At 36.9% G+C, this 16,752-nt stretch overlaps 1 protein-coding gene across 2 annotated transcripts in view; it reads right to left on the minus strand.

Moving 5' to 3' along the window:
• CDK19 (cyclin dependent kinase 19) overlaps positions 1-16,752 on the minus strand; it is a 146,349-nt gene that overhangs the window by 34,131 nt on the left and 95,466 nt on the right. The window lies entirely within an intron of this gene.

Below are 16,752 nucleotides of genomic sequence, written 5' to 3' on the forward strand. Positions count from 1 at the left end.
AAGTTGTGGGTTCGATCCTGGATCAAGGCACACACAAGAATCAATCAATGAATGCATCAATAAGTGGAACAAATCAATGTTTTTATCTCTCCTTTCTTCTCTCTCTCTAAAATTAATTTAAAAAATTTAAAAATATGAACAGTAACTAATAATAAAATAGAACAATTATACCATTATTTTGTGATTAAAGTTATGTGAATGTGGTCTCTCTCTCTGATAACCAAGATGGCCACTAAGTAACTCGTGGTCAGGTAGCTACAGCAAGTATACACTGGACGAAGGAACGATTCAAGGCAAAATGGAGCACACAGCCCTAGGTTTCATCCCACTACTCAGAACAGCATGAAATTTAATTCTCAGATTTCCATTTAGTATTTTAGGATTGTAGTTGACCCCAGATAACTAAAACTATGGAAAGTGAAACTGAGAATTAGTGAATACTGTGAATGTTAAGATCATGAGACTCTTGATGTTTCAAAATAAAAGTAACAAAATAAATAATATAACTCACCATTAAAATACATTTAGCTTTTCAAAGGATTTTCACATAAATTTCCTTTCTCTTAATGGAAATACTCAAAGGCCTACAGGGCTAGGGGCAAGTCTCAGAACAACTCCATATAACCCTCAAGGCTCCACACTGGGTTGTGTTTACAAACACTACTCTTAATTTTCAAAAGGCTAACTCTCACAGTGATTCAGTGACAGTATATGCCTTAAAAGAAAATAAAGGAAACCGCAGCTCATGAACACACACCTACAGTCACACAGACAAACCTAAGAGAATGAAGAAAGGATACCAAAATTGTTCTGACCTAGTTACATCCCAATTAACAAAGACTATGCTTTACTAAAACTCCTCTTCTTACTGTGAACACAAAATGCCAGCTGTGAAAGAAAGTGATACTGCTGGGTTTGCACACTTTAGTTACCATGGAAACAGAAAAAATGGCTGGAGTTGGATGCCTCACATTTAAGTTATCAGCAGTAAAATCAGATAGACAAATCAAGGCTTCAGGGTTTGTTTTAGTTAAATTGTATTTTAAAGGCAAAAGTCAGGGAAATAATATGATTACCCAGATTGTGATAAACAATATGGTTACCCAGAAACTATTCTTGAAATATCTGCATTTTTGCAGAACTTGGTTAATTCTTAAATTTATATTTGTATGTACTGCAGATTTGCCTTTTCCTTTTATAGAATCATCTTTTTTTCGCAGGGTTAAATTTATTTCAGTTAATTGGCACACCATAAATAGAACAGCCTAAAGATACAGAATTACCCATCTACATTTGCTTTGCACTTTCCACTCCAGGACATTTGGAACAAAAATACGAACCCACAAGATGGCTCTTATCAGTACCAATAAAGAAGACAGAGAAACACAAACACAATTGTCTACAGTCCTGAATAATAGGAACAAAACCAATCAGAATATCAGTCAGACTAGTTTCAGAACAATGAACTGCACTGACCTAATATTAATGGCTACAACTATTCTTTTATTTAGAGATAGAAGTGGCACAACTGTGCTCACATTTAATATAGAAGTACATCCCGGGAGAAAACTCTCAGTGTATGTTCCTTTCTTTACACTGTTCTTCATTGTTCACCTTGAACAAGTAAGATTCTGTATTGTAACAGGGAGAAGTACCTAAGAGTAAAATACATGCATTCTTTTCTTAGCTAACACAACAGTCATTTCCTAATAGCATCAGTCTATCATAATTGTTTACTTCTTAAAATAACTTCATTGGTAGGAGAGGATTTAAAAATAAAGAGAATCTGATATTGTGATTGCAACCTCCTAAAGGTCAGGGAAGGTAATTCCGTTACCACTTTACACATCTGCTGAAATCCGGACACACAGTATTTAATAAATATTTATTGAATGAATAAGCAAATAAGTGAATGAAAACTGCCAATGTTTAGTACTCATGGCCCTTTAAAAAATTTTTTTTACATTGTAAGAAACTAGAATAAGCTCTTATCCCAAAATATGCAAGCTCACTTCTGAATACATTTTTTAAAGTCCTAATTCTAGTTTATTTCAGGGTTTCAACCATCAAACCATTGCCCATATGCTAATGACTCCCAAATCTATACTTTTATGGTCTATAAACTTCCATATATCTTAGCAATACATCAACTATATGCTGTCCAACTCCAAAATCATCTCAAACACAACTTGTTCAACCTCAATTTTTACCGCCTCTCTGGTATTCCCTTCTCAGTACCTCCGTCAACAAAAGAAGTCTATATACCCTATGCTTTATCCCTCAAACCTACTCAGTCCTCAGATCTGTACCCTACTTCATTATCTGGATCACCTCTGCTATGATTCAAGCCTTCATCATTTCTCAACCAGCTGATTGCAACAGCCTAATAAAGCTGCTGTCCCTGCACTCTCAAACCAATTCTCCATATCCCTGTCTCCATGGTCTTTCTTAAGCAAAAATCTGACCTTCTCAGCTCCAAATGACCACAGGAAAAACCCACCCTTGTAAACATGACATTATGATCCACTATAATCTGGTCCCTACTTCTCTCTTCTGCCTCTTCTTTCACTAATTTTTGCTGATTCCTGAATATCTCATCATTTCTTTTTCAAACCATATTATTTTATGATGATCTGTTCGTGTGTATCTTCCCACCGTGCTCTCATTGAGAGAAAGGATTGTATTTTATTTATCTCTGTATTCCCAGTGCCCAGCACAATGTCTGGTCAAAATACGTTTGTAAGGCATATATTCTAAGTCTGTAAACCAGTACTTCCCCTCACAGAAATCTAGTTATAAATGAATAATTTAGTTAAAAATGACAGGTTCCACAGATCTGTAAGTGTCATTATTTAGGTACACTGTGAGTTGAATAGGCCTTTGTATTCAGAGAAGGAGAATCCAACCACTGTTTAAAGTGCTGTTTCTAAGCAAAAAAAAATGCCTTCCCAGTTTGAAATTACACATCTACAAGGAGGCGCAAGCTATCTGTAAATCGGAAGCTGTCTATAATATTAAAAACTGTGGTTAATTTCATTTTGCCTTAAAATGGTCTAGAGACATCCATAATAAGCCACTATGTTATCAAACCTTGGTATTCATAGTAAACAATGCCTGGCGGCCCAGCAGGCACAAGAGTTAACAACAATACACTTCTTTGTCTTTGCTTTTTAGGAGTGGTTACAGGCCTGAACAGCAGAGATAAGGTTTTCTTTTCTCTAACAAGAGGCAATAAAAAGCAGCCATTATGAAAAGCTTAATGCAGGACAAACACATGTATCTAGAAGACTATTTACCCAACTAACTTCAAGGTCACTTAGTGAGTATAATCAAGATATATATTTCCCCGATGACGGCAATGCCAGGAATAATGAATGCTACAAGACATTCAGATTCTATCCTGTTCATTAAGGAGCACAATCCATCCACAGAGCAACACCGGTAGAAAGCGGTTTTCTATTTACATTTGTGACATTCAATTCAAATAAAGTAATTTCAGTCTCATTACCATGAGAAATTAGGAATGTCAAAGGCAGAAATTATCAAAATGAGCCCTGTCACTTTTCTCATGAAGAAACAGAGGTGAAAGACCTACATAACCTCAGCCAGGCTTACTGTCCCGAACAGTGGCAGGCCCAGAATGAGAACCCAAGTCTCTCGGAGAGACACTCCAGGCCAGGGGTATGAGAAGAAAAGTATACTTGGAAACTGCACAATACTGAACTGATTTATGGCCTTCACCTCTATAGGAGACTTCTCCTCAAATGTATGCTTAGCTGAGAATACCATCACACAAAATACCCATCATCTATACTCTCTCAGTGACATGAGTCATCAGATTTTTTTTTTAAGACTTTATTTATTTTTTAGAGAGAGAGGAAGGGAGGGAAAAAGACAGGGAGAGAAACATCAATGTGTGGTTGCCTCTCATGTGGCCTGCCACTGGGGACCTGGCTTAGTGGCTGGCAACCCAGGCATGTGCCCTGACTGGGAATTGAACCAGCAACCCTGTGGTTTGGAGGCCGGCGCTCAGTCCACTGAGCCACACCAGCCAGGGCTGAATCATCAGATATTACACGCGAGAGTCCCTCTTGAAGAAGACACCATCGATAAGGGATCTTAAATCATCCTATAGTGCTAGTCAAATAAAATGCCTCTGGTGGTGATTATCCAGGTATATACCTTTGTCCAAATTCATCAATTTATAATTAAAATGGGCGAATTTTATTGTATATAAATTCTACCTCTATAAAATTAATTTAATAAAATGGTATGCCTGAATTGATTCTTAAGTTCTAAACATAGGCCTCAAAGTACTGGGGCTCTTCTGCAGCCCTCGGTTCCTAACCAGGGCTTGCCACTGCTATCACTGTGGAATATATCTTAACTATACCCTCTGTTAAAAAAAGAAACAAAAGGTCCAAAATGAAGTCACTTGTGCGAGGCCCCACAGCAAACCACGATTTAACACTTAACCTATCTGCAATTTCAGCCTCCCCCAGAAATGTAACCTTTAACTAGTCAATGTGGAATTACCAGGTCAGCACTAGTGAGGTACTCTGCCTGACAGTCCCCTTCTGTTCCTGTTCCCAAGCTCCTGCCCCGCACCCCCTTAGGAGGTAGGAGGATGTTGCCTGAAATACATTCTTTGCCAGTACCGTATTTCACTGTATATAATGCGCCAAACATTTATGGGCCAAACTTTCAGGGGGAAAAGATCTTTCATTTTAATTTTTTATTTAATGTTTCATTTATTTAGATACTTGCTTTTTTATATTATAAAGGAATTTTAGCATTTATTTTCGAACATATTACGGTACAAGAAATTTTATGTACCAGTAACAAATTTACGATATTTATACATCATAGAAGGCCAAGAACTCTTTGTCACTGTCAGTATCAGAAGTATCATCTTCTTCAATTTCTGTGTTACCAGTGTCTTCTGAAGTTTCATCATCCCAGTAAATTTCACTGTCCTCAGTTCCATCCACAGCATTACTGATATTGCATTTTTTTAAACAATTTCCCAACCACTTCCTTCTTGACAGCTCCACAGTTTTAGGATCCAATCATAAACCTGGGCAATGGATGCTTGCTTGACTCTACCTGTAGGTGTTAAATCATTACCAGCTGACTGCATCCACAACATCCACTCTTTTTTCATTAGGGTCTTAAAAGGACTTGTTTACTGGCACATTAAGAGGTTGCAGATGGCTGGTTAGCCCACCAGGTATCAGAGCATGTTGGGTTTTCAAGTCTGCTGCAATTGCTTTTGCACTTTGTGTAAAATGGGTTTTGAAGTGATCCAAAATAAGCAAAGCTGTTTTTTTTTAAGTAATCCTACAGGCCTTTGTGACCAGACTTTGTTAAACCAGATTTTCATGCCTTCTTCATTCATCCATCCTTTTCCTTGCATGTGGACAATAACTCCACTTGGAATCTTTTCTTTCGGAAGTGAATTTCTTTTAAAAATGATCATAGGTGGCAGCTTTGTCCCATCTGCACAACAGGCTAGAACAGGAGTGTCCAACCCACAGCCCAGGATGCTATGAATGTGGTCCAACACAAATCATAAATTTACTTAAAATATTATGAGATTTTTTTGTGATTACGTGTTGCAATGTGTATAATGTGTGGCCCAAGACAACTCTTCTTCCATTGTGGCGCAGAGATGCCAAAAGGTTGGACACCCCTGGCAGAACAACGGTGAAATGTGATTTCTCATGACAACCAGTTTCAACAGCCACAGTCTTTGCTCCTTGGATGTCCACAGTTCTGTTGGATGGCACATCAAATGTGAGAGGGACCTCATACATACCAGCAGTTTGGGACAGCTCAAAGTTGTCTTTTGAAGACTGATAACATATGAATGAAATTCCAAAACTTGATCTCATAGGCTGCTGGAAGTTTTGGGGCAAGTTTCGCTTGTGTCCTCATGCTCAAACCTTCTTTCTTCATAAAGTTAAAGCATCATTTAGGTGTCCCTGAGAAATCATCAATGTTTTTTTCTCATGCAATCCTTTCACATTCTCTTGTATCATCTTGGTCCAAACAGAGAACCCAGTTTGACACCACTCGAGAATCCAGGTCCTCACCTCTTGCTCCACCTCTGGCCACTTTGGAGGCTTCCCTCGCATCGCCTTATTCTGTCTTGGCATCTGAAGAAGCGTTTCTTCCTGTTGCCTCCACAGTTTGATGGCACTCTCCATGGGAGGAGGTCCAGAGTGTCTCTCGGCAGCTCTGTTGCCGTGCTTTTTAGCATATTAAATAACTTTTAGCTTAAAGCTTGCAGTGTATGAAAACCATTTTGACAGTTTCCAAGGGATTTTCCAATAATTTCTCCCACCTAAAGTACATGAAGAAAAATGTCATGCTGTTCACCCTATGGTAATATAGTTGGCATCCCCTATCTTATCAAGTGGATAGTAATCAGCATCATCTATCTTACTCTGTGGATAACAATACCTCGCTCTTTGTTTCATTTTATTGAATCCTTGGCTGAAACTGCTTTCATTGCAAGTTTGTCGAAAGTTCAACGAAACTAATGATCATATTCCAGGGTATTATTTTGCATGTGGACATCATTATTGCTTTCTAGAGTTACACTTCTAACACATAAGCATAAATAAAAGACTTAAAAACATTTATATAAATATGGGATTAGTACTACCCATGTATAATGCACACCCTTATTTTTCCCTCAAAAATTAGGGGGGGGAAGTATGCATTATACACAGCAAAATACAGTCATTCTCCACCCCCCCCTCCTTTTAAAAACCTTTCCTTTTGAGCTCCTCTTTATTTGTTAGATGGGATGCCTCTCAATTCATGAATCATTGAATAAGGCCAATTTAATCTTTAAATTTACTCAGTTGAATTTTGCTTTTTAATATCTTAGTGACATTGAAGTCAGTTTGGCAAATAGCTTTCTAAATACATGTGTTTGTCAATGGAATACTATGCAGCAGAAAGAAAGAACTCACTCCTACCCTTCACGACAGCATGGGTGGAACTGGAGAGCATTATCCTAAGTGAAATAAGCCAGGCGGTGAAAGACAAATACCATATGATCTCATCTATAAGTGGAACCTAATCAACAAAACAAACAAGCAAGCAAAATATAACCAGAGACATTGAAAGAAAGAACAAACTGGCAGTAATCAGAGGGGAGGGAGAAGAGGTTAACAGGGGAAAGAAGGGAAAGGGTCATCAAGGAACATGTATAAAGGACCCATGGACAAATCAAAGGGGGTTAGGATTGAGGGTGGGAGGTGGGGGTCGGTGGGGTGGAGGAGAGCAGTGGGAGGAAAATGGAGACAACTGTACTTGAACAACAATTAAAAAATTTTTTTAATGTGTTTGTAAGTACAAGCTACTAACACATTATGCTAAAATCACAGATCATCAAAAGATCCCTGTCCCTAAGCTGAACCTTAGGAGGCCTCACAGGCCACTATGAGTCTAACCCATCTCCTTTGAAGTTGACCCTCTTGGAAGAGTGATACTTAGTGTGTATCACCTGCCTCCAGAACAGCCGGAGGAGTATGACACTCTAACTTAGACAGATGTGCAGGACTCTGCTGAAAGCTCTAGTTACCTGGCTATAGGTATGAATAATGTAAAAACTGTTGTGCCAAAAAAAGTCACAGCCCGTATCTAAAACATACTTGAATGATACTTTGTTACATTTGTAAGGTGTATATCACAGTATCCAGAGCATTGTAAGAAACGTCGTTTCATCTGAGCTTCACAAGGCCTTGTGTCGAGGCAGCAGGACAGGACTCAGTGCACATGGATGACATCACCACAAAGGCCTTCATGCTGCAGTCACTAACAGCTAAGCCACAGACTATCAAGGACCCGGCTCTAAGGAACTAGTTAGGAATCAGAGGTCTTCAGCAGGAACCTAGGGTGACAATCTTCAGCATGACAAGATCTGTAATTGTCCCAAATCACCTAAAATTGCAGGTTAGAAGATAACCAAGCCATACTTAATTTTTTCATTGTTAGCTCTTCATTCTGAATGAAATTAGGATAATTAAGTCATGTTAAATTATATACTGCATGCTGCCATAATTCCGTAAGGAGAATGTTAATAAGTTCAATGAAAAACACTGAATAGAAAATCATTTGATTAACATGGAATTGTTACAATGAAAACTAAATGAAATGAATCACTAATTTGAATCTCATGCAAGCAAGTATTTTTTAAACTTCATATTTTTAAATATGAAGGCTTGGCAAAAATACTAGCAATATTTAAATATAAACAGGATGAAATTCGGCTCTCTCTTTTTTTTTAAATAGAGGAACATGTTTCACCTATTTATATTTGGGTTCTACTTTGTAAAGCAGAAGAAAATAGGAATAGTACCAGGCTACTAAAATTCTGTGGAAGAAAAACGTTTCAAGAATGGGCATCTTTAGATTGTTGATGGGATCCAGAAAGAATGTACAAAGCTTCTACAGAAGGGAAATTAGGAGGAATTCAGGAACTTTGGAGCTAAGAGTAGGAAGTCAACAACCATATAAAATACCTATCACTAATTATCCTCATTTGACAAATGAGTAACCTGAGGCTTAAAGATCAAGATTAGCTATCTTAGAAATAACTGTAAGTCTAGGATCTCAAAGCTCTCATGTCATAAGAACCACACAAGGCTAAACTCTGAAACATTATTAAAATGCTTACAAACAGGGTCAGTAGCAATGTTGGCCACCCACCCAACCCACCTTGACACACGGACCAAGGAGTCTAACTAACATGTACCTAAGTCAGCAGCTCCCACGAAGGCTGCCATGGTACAATGAAGGTGAAGGCCAACGGGCGCACGACATCTGCTGAGGTGGCACACTGAGGCCTCTCCAGTCTGCAGAGGGCGCACCACTAGCCGATCTTGCCCACCACACCAAGGAGGTGGTACATGAGCACATGAATGAGTGAATGAATGAGTAAATAAATAAAATGCACTCAAAATGCTGGCATGATGGCTATAGTAAGATTTTAATGATTTCTTTGAGGTATAACACATTTGCCTTATCAAGCCTTCTTAGTACAAACAAAATTAAAAACTTCTATCTCCTTGTCAGACTAGGGATGAAGAGCAGCTATGCTGTGTACAGAGACTCTAAACAACTCTGCAGCTACCAAGTACTTATTTTTAATCAAACTATCACAATGAACAGTACAGTACTTGTTTCCCAACTGAGTAGAAACAGAGGGCCCTCTCTGACTTTCATACAGTGATGTTCCTAGAGTCTACAAATGCTCTCTTTAGCTAAGGGACTATAATATTTCATGCTTCCTTGTGGTGTTCTTTCGCTGCTTTTAAAGCCTCTTAGATTCTATGGCAGTCAGCTAGCTGTAACAATTCAGCAACCATGGAAAACAGTGTTTTTGCCATCTTTAAATTTTTTTGCTTTGCATTTTTGCCTTTGTTTTACACAAGTGACTAAAAAGTAGAAGTATTAGTGATGAGCATAAGCCTCAGGCTGTGTGACAAAGATGGAATCTCCAAGTATGTTCAAAGTGAAAAATCCTGGATCTGAATTGAACACACCCCGTACATTTAAGTAAATCTACTTAAATTACCTGTGGTTCAATAGCAGGGAGGGGAAGGAGTGGAGAGAAGATATGTGGGAAGGGATAAAGTAAGGAATGTATACTGAATTCTGGAAATAAATCACTGAAGAATATTTACAAAAAGGAAGGGACAATTAGTGCATTATAGTATTTTAGCTCTCTAGAACCAGAACTAACCCCAAATTCTAACCACCCAAGCAACTTTTATACATGGGAAAATTATATGAGAAAGGAGAGGGCCTACTACATTTTATTATATTTCTACTAACTAAAAAGGATCCAAATTATCATTTAAAGCCTCTTAGATTCTGTGGTAGGCAGCTTTGGACATGGCTCCCAATCACCCCAACCCTGGTACACTCTTGTGTAACTACTGCCCTTGAGTTTAGACTGCACCTAGTGACTTCTATTGGACAGAAAACAGGATGTCACTTGCATAATAAGCTTACAGAATACTGTGACCTCCATCTTGCTAACACACACTCACTCTCTTGCCGTCTTGTTTGCTCACTTTGGTGAAGAAAATTGCCATGTTGTGAGATGCTCAATGGCAAGGAAACAAGGCAGGCCTCCACCCACCAGCTCATGAGGAAATGAATCTTACCAACAAACATGGGAGTGAACTAGGAAACCGGTTCTTCCCAGTCAAGAGTTGAGATGACAGCAACCTTTTAAAGCGACTCTGAAACAGAGGACCCAGAGAAGCTGCACCTAGATTCCTGACCCACAAAACCTGTAAGATGATAAATGTTTTTTAAAGCCACTGCATTTTGGGGCAATTTGTTACATAGCAATAAATAACTTAGATATATACACTGACTTAAAATATACATAGCCAACATGGCACAAACAGCCTAGAATGCTGTTGGAAATCCAGTAAAAACTCTGCCTCAACAAGCAGATGTCATAAGGAAGAAAATATATCAACAAACCCAAACTGTACAGTTTTCTGTCAGTCACTATGACAAAATATCCAGAACTGAACTATGCACTTCTCTGTAGGTAAAATATCTATTGCATCATTTTCTTTAATCAACTGAATTATATCTGATTCTAGGTATTGGCAAGTTTTATTATTATTATAGATTCTAATAAAATAAATAAGTCTTTAGGTCTGTGACAGGAGTTTTGAAAATCCAGAAATGTTTGGTAGATGTTAATAACAAAATCCAAAAGATTACTAATAAACAAAATTATTTTCTTCCTCAACCAGATCGCACAAAATTTCCATGTACCTACCACATTTGCAGACTATATAGTTATCTGTACCTATTAACTTCAAAAGACTACAAATTCACCCACTATTGTTGGCATAGGGCATCCACAAATATTTTTAAAAGACAGAGCTGGGGTCAGGGCCCTGGAGCATTCATTCAAATTCTCCATTCAATAAGACCTAGTATTTATCATGTGCTAGGTGCTAAAATACAAAAGTGAAAAAGAGATAGTTTAACTTACAGTTCAGTTTACGTCACTGATTCAGTAGCAATATTCAGTGACTGAGGAGCCATAAATCCACTTAATAATATTATCATCTAGCCAGCATTTCTCTACCTTTGCTAAACAAAAATGTGCAATTTCCAGATGTTTTGCTGAAATTCAAGTAACTTATGAGAAGAAACAATATGCCAACACTAGGAATACAGAAGTCAGTGAGACATGATCCTTGCTCTCAAGAATCCCGTAATTTTGAAAAAGAGATAAACTATATTTTGGCATTCTTCCAACCTACCAGAATAGTAGTCCCATAAAAATGAGTCACAATATGTATCATGTTCTTAACCTTAGCTACATCCTGCTATAAAATTAAAATACATCTTTCCCCCCTTGGTGTTTACAAGCTCCAAATGTTTATAGACTTACGTCTCTATTTCCCTCTCTCTCAGCCAAGATGAATATATTTAGCTTCTTTTCTCCTTTCCTTTTAAAGCAATTTCTCAATATAAGTAATCTTTTTGGTGACTTTATTCTAGGATCCAAATGACATAATTAAAATACTGTTCCAGCTATGAAATCAATCACAATGAAAAACACCAACCTCTCTGATGATGTAATGCTTCTGATTCTATAAAGTGTGTAAAGTCCGAAATGGTTGTTCTTACTTACTTTTTTAAATTTGGGGGATTATACTATTACACTAAAAATTTACATTTCTTCTAATAAATGTAACTGTATAGATTTTCCACATTTCTCACATCAAAAAAAAAAAGAGATGGTAACATACTCTGATACAGTTGTTACTAACAAATAATGTAAAGCCAGATTTCTTACAGTAATAGGAAATGAAGTATTTTTTAAAAAATTACTCATTGACAAAAACTGTAAATCTGCTCTTAAGCTCACAAAAAATAATTTTTCAAATGTCTCTGTCATGCTCCTTTTAAGACCATATCTGTGCTGTACATATTTTGTTTCCTTATCTACTATAGCACATATCTACAAAGTAAACATACAATTTAAATCTGCCACCCCTGCAAATAATTCAGCAAAACCATGACAATATGGTCTGGGTATCAAGACTCCCGATCAATGAAAAGAATTGATAAGGTGTCACAGGCTGGATTCCTACTGGTTCAAAGTTTCAAATCTTATTAGAGTTACTTAAGGAGTAGAGGCATTCGGTGAATGTATGGATAAAATATAAACAGTGCAAGGTCAGAACCATGTTCAGAACATTATTTTCAACATCATGTTCATCCTATGGATAAGGTAATAACAATCAGTGGTGAAAAAAATTTCATCCAGGGAAAATTCACTCTCTTGCTCACAAATGTTTAGTACTTACACACAAAAAATACTCCCTCACCAGAAATTTAGGGCCTTCTTCAATCAGGCTGCAACCCATGTCTGTCTAGTCTTACCTCATACTAGCCTAATCCAGCTTATCCATTTTTGAGCCAGACAGAACTACACAACCTTTTTGAGATGTCGTATTTTGCTGTGTATAATGCACACTTTCCCCCCCAAATTCTTGAGAGAAAAATAAGGGTACACATTATACGTGGGTATGATGATTACATACCATGGGTATAATAATCCCATGTACAATGTACACAAAACACGGGTGCACATTATACACAGCAAATTACAGTAAATTCAAGTGCTTTGGCACCTCAGAAATTTTATATCCAATACCCCTCTCAAACCTCTGTTTAAATTCTACTCATCCTTCAAAGTCCAGGTCAAAGGGCACCTCTATGAAGCTCTCCCTTACCTTCTCCCACCTCGTACTTAGGACTTCTTCTAAGGAACTTCTAACCTTGAACAGCATTTAGTCTGCACTTCTCACTTAGCCACAACCACGTTCCCTCTCCTCTATCTTACAGTATAACTGCTTGTCTACATGTCATACTTCTCTCAGACTGAACTCCTGAGAAGGAGGTCTTTGTGCAGTCATATTTGTACTGCTCCCCTTCATGCTTTGCACAAATAATGAAATAATAAATGTTTCTTGCAGACAGTGTGTTGAAATGCATGTTACTTGATCCAAATATATGCCATAATAATCAATATTCCTACTGATATTCATTCACTAAGGAAATATTTACTCACTAACCAATAGTTACCAGAATAGTAATACACCAAATGAATCACAGACCCCACTCTCTCAAAAAGTGAAGAACATCTAAACATTTGTATAAATTATTGTTATACTAATAGGTAAGTACTGGAAGAGAAGATGAAGTATAACAGCAACCAATAAGAAAGAAGGAGAGATTATTTTCCAAGTAGGAATGGATGTGAGGATAAGTTTCAAAGTTTGTGTGGGTCCTGAAAGAAAAAGTAAAGACGGGTAAGGAGTTTTAAGACAGAAGAAATAAAGACCACTGAGACAGGAAATCTCAGGAGGATACAGGAACAATCAATAGCTCAACAGAACAGTGTAAGTGAAAGATTATATGGATATATATATTTAAAGAAAATATTTAAAGATAGTTTGAGCTACATCTGATAAGACCTTGAAAGCCAAATAAAGAACTAGAGCTTTAGTCTGTAAGCAATGAGAAATTATGTCAAAATTCTTGAGCAGAAGCTGAGGTCAGAAGGTCTAAAGTGGACTGGAAGAGAAAGAAATTGTTGACAAAGAGACAAGAGGCTAAGACCAAACTCTAAGAAAGAAGGAATAAAGGCCACCTAGGAATGAGGCACTAGAGATGAGATTAGATGACCAGAAGAGATATTTGAGGTGAAATTGACAAGATGAGGCAAATTCTAGATGTTGAGTGTGAGGGTCTGCAAGCGGTAAAAGAAGTTTCTAGGCTATGAGGCAGGGGTGCCAAAACCAACACAGAGGACACTGAAACAGCAGCAAGTTTGGAGAGGAGAAAACTGAGTCCTGGTCATAATGAGTTTTACTGCCAGTGGACAGTCAGGTGATAACATCACAAATAAAATGAGTTAATCTATGCTATTTAGAACAAAATGTAGACATATCTCATTTTATTGCGCTTCACTTTATTGTGTTTTACAGACATTGCATTATTTACACAGTGAAGGTCTGTGGCAACCCTGCATCAAACAAGTCTGTAAGCACCACTTTTTTCCAAGAGCATTTTCTGAGTTCATGTCTCTCTGCCACATTTTGGTAATCTCGCATTATTTCAAGCCTTTTCATTATTATTATTATATTAGAAGTTACTATTGTAAGTGTGAGGGGGGAGACACCACAAACCACACCCATATAAGATGGCAAACTTAATTGATAATTGTTGTGTTCTTACTATTCTACCTACAGATCATTTCCCCATTTCTCTCTCTCTCTCTCTCTCTCTCTCTCCTTGGGCCTCCCTATTTTCTGAGACACAGTATTAAAATTAGGCCAATCAATAACCTTTCAATGGCTCTAAGTGTTCAAGTGAAAGAAAGAGTTGCACATCTCTCTCTTCAAATCAAAAGCTAGAAATTATTAAGCTTAGTGAGGAAGGCATGTTGAAAGCCAAGATAGGCCGGAAGCTAGGCTTCTTACACCAAACAGCCAAGTTGTGGTGGAAGTAACTGCAGATATGGTGGAAATAGCAAGGGAACTAGAATTAGAAGTGGAGCCTAAAAATATAACTAAATGGCTAAATTGATAAAACTTTAATTTAAAAATTAGAAGCAGTTGCTTCTTAGGGATGAGTGAAGAAAGTGGTTTCTTGAGATGGAATCTACTCCTGATGAAGAAGCCATTACAACTGTTGAAATGACAGCAAAGGGTTTTAAATAGTTACATTCTGTACTAGTTATATTCCTTGCTGAGAAAATGAAAGATTGATAAAGCAGCTTCAGGATCTGACAGGACTGACTCCAATTTTGAAAGAAGATCTACTGCGGGTAAAATGCTATCAAACAGCATCACATACTACAGAGAAATCACTTGTGAAAGGAGTCAGTCAGCGTGGCAAAGTTCATTCTTGTCTTATTTGAATAAATTGCCAGAGCCATCCCAGCCTTCAGCAACCACCACTCTGATCAGTCAGCAGCCACCAACACTGGGGCCAGACGCTCCACGAGCAAAATGGTTAGGACTCACTGAAGTCGCTTAAGATGATGGATAGCCTTTTCAGCAATGAAACATTTTGAAATTAAGGTATGTACATTTTTTAGACATAATGCTATTACACACTTAACAGACTACAATACAGTGTAAACGTAATTTTTATATGCACTGGGAAACCAAAAAAAAAAAAAAGAAAAAAAAGCGAATCACTTTATTCCAACATTCACTGCAATGCAGTGGTCTGGAACCAAATCCACAATATCTCCAAGGTGTGCTGGTATACAATTTTGTGAAAAAAAGAGATGAGTTGAAATTAATCTTCCATAAAGGATTCTGATTGATGACTCAAACGTGACCGTGACCTCAAAAATATAACTCACATAGGTTTCATTATAGCAAATTAAAATCTAAAACCATTTATGTAGGAGATTTTGATCTAGAACAACCTCATATACCCAAGAATCACTTAAAAACATGCTAACTCACAGTTAATAGTAAAGTGGATATATGGAAGTCTTTGAGAACCTTACAATTTGAACAGGCCTGACTGACAAGGTAGCAAGGGGTACTACTGTATTTTGTGTATAATGCGTACTTTTTTGCCCAAATTTTTGAGAGAAAATAAGGGTGCGCATTATACATGGGTAGTACTAATTCCGTATCTATATAAATGTTTTTAATTCTTTTATTTTTGCTTATGCATTAACAGCGTAACTTTAGAAAGCAGTAACAATATCTGTATGCAAAATAACACCCTGGAATATGATAATCAGTTTTGTTTCTAAATATAAATAAATAAAAAATTGAATTAAAAAATTAAAATGAAAGATTTTTTTCCTGAAACTTTGGGCCCAAAATGTGGGTGCGCATTATACACAGGTGCACATTATACACAACAAAATACGGTAACTAGGTCCTTCCTCCTTGTGTATTCATTCCTTTCTATAATAAGTACTTATCCTCAATAAAACTGAGTTGACCTAGATTTATATCTACCATATCCCTAGAATTTCCAAAAGCCTTGGAAATAAATAATCATGAAGCCACTTTTGTGGGGAGCAAAATACAACCTCCAATTATAAACTCATGGGTATTAAAATTATTCAGTACCCATGATCTCCTTAAGAACAACATAAATTTAAATGACAACAATGCAAAGATGAATAGCACATAATTCAATATTAATAAACATTTATGAATACTGAATAAAAAGTAAAATCAAACATTTGAATCATGGCTAATTTGCATAATAAGTATATTCCACCTGTTAAATTCATTTATTTATTGTTATTACTGGTAACAACATTCAAGTTACAGGATGAAATGTCATTATTCTAGTTTAGCTCATAAGGAAAACAATTAGAACTCAATTTTTAATATTATTATTTTTACTGATGAGGAAAAATACAGAAACCAAAATGGATCAAAAGGTACTTTCTTCACAGCCGACTATCACATTGAGATTACCAATCACCTACTGAAAACTGCACGGACATTTTACAGCTATGCATAACCATAGTGGGAGAACATACACCAAACGTTAACACAATAATAGTAAGTTTTTTATCATGGGTTTATGGGTGATTTATATTTTCTTCTTTTTTGCTTATGTGTATTTTCAAAATTTTTCTGTAATTAATATTGATCATAATTGTACCAAGAAAAAAAGATCTCTTTTCAAAGAGGGGAG

The sequence above is a fragment of the Desmodus rotundus genome, chromosome 11, assembly GCF_022682495.2.
Source record: "Desmodus rotundus isolate HL8 chromosome 11, HLdesRot8A.1, whole genome shotgun sequence".
NCBI classification, from domain to species: domain Eukaryota; kingdom Metazoa; phylum Chordata; class Mammalia; order Chiroptera; family Phyllostomidae; genus Desmodus; species Desmodus rotundus.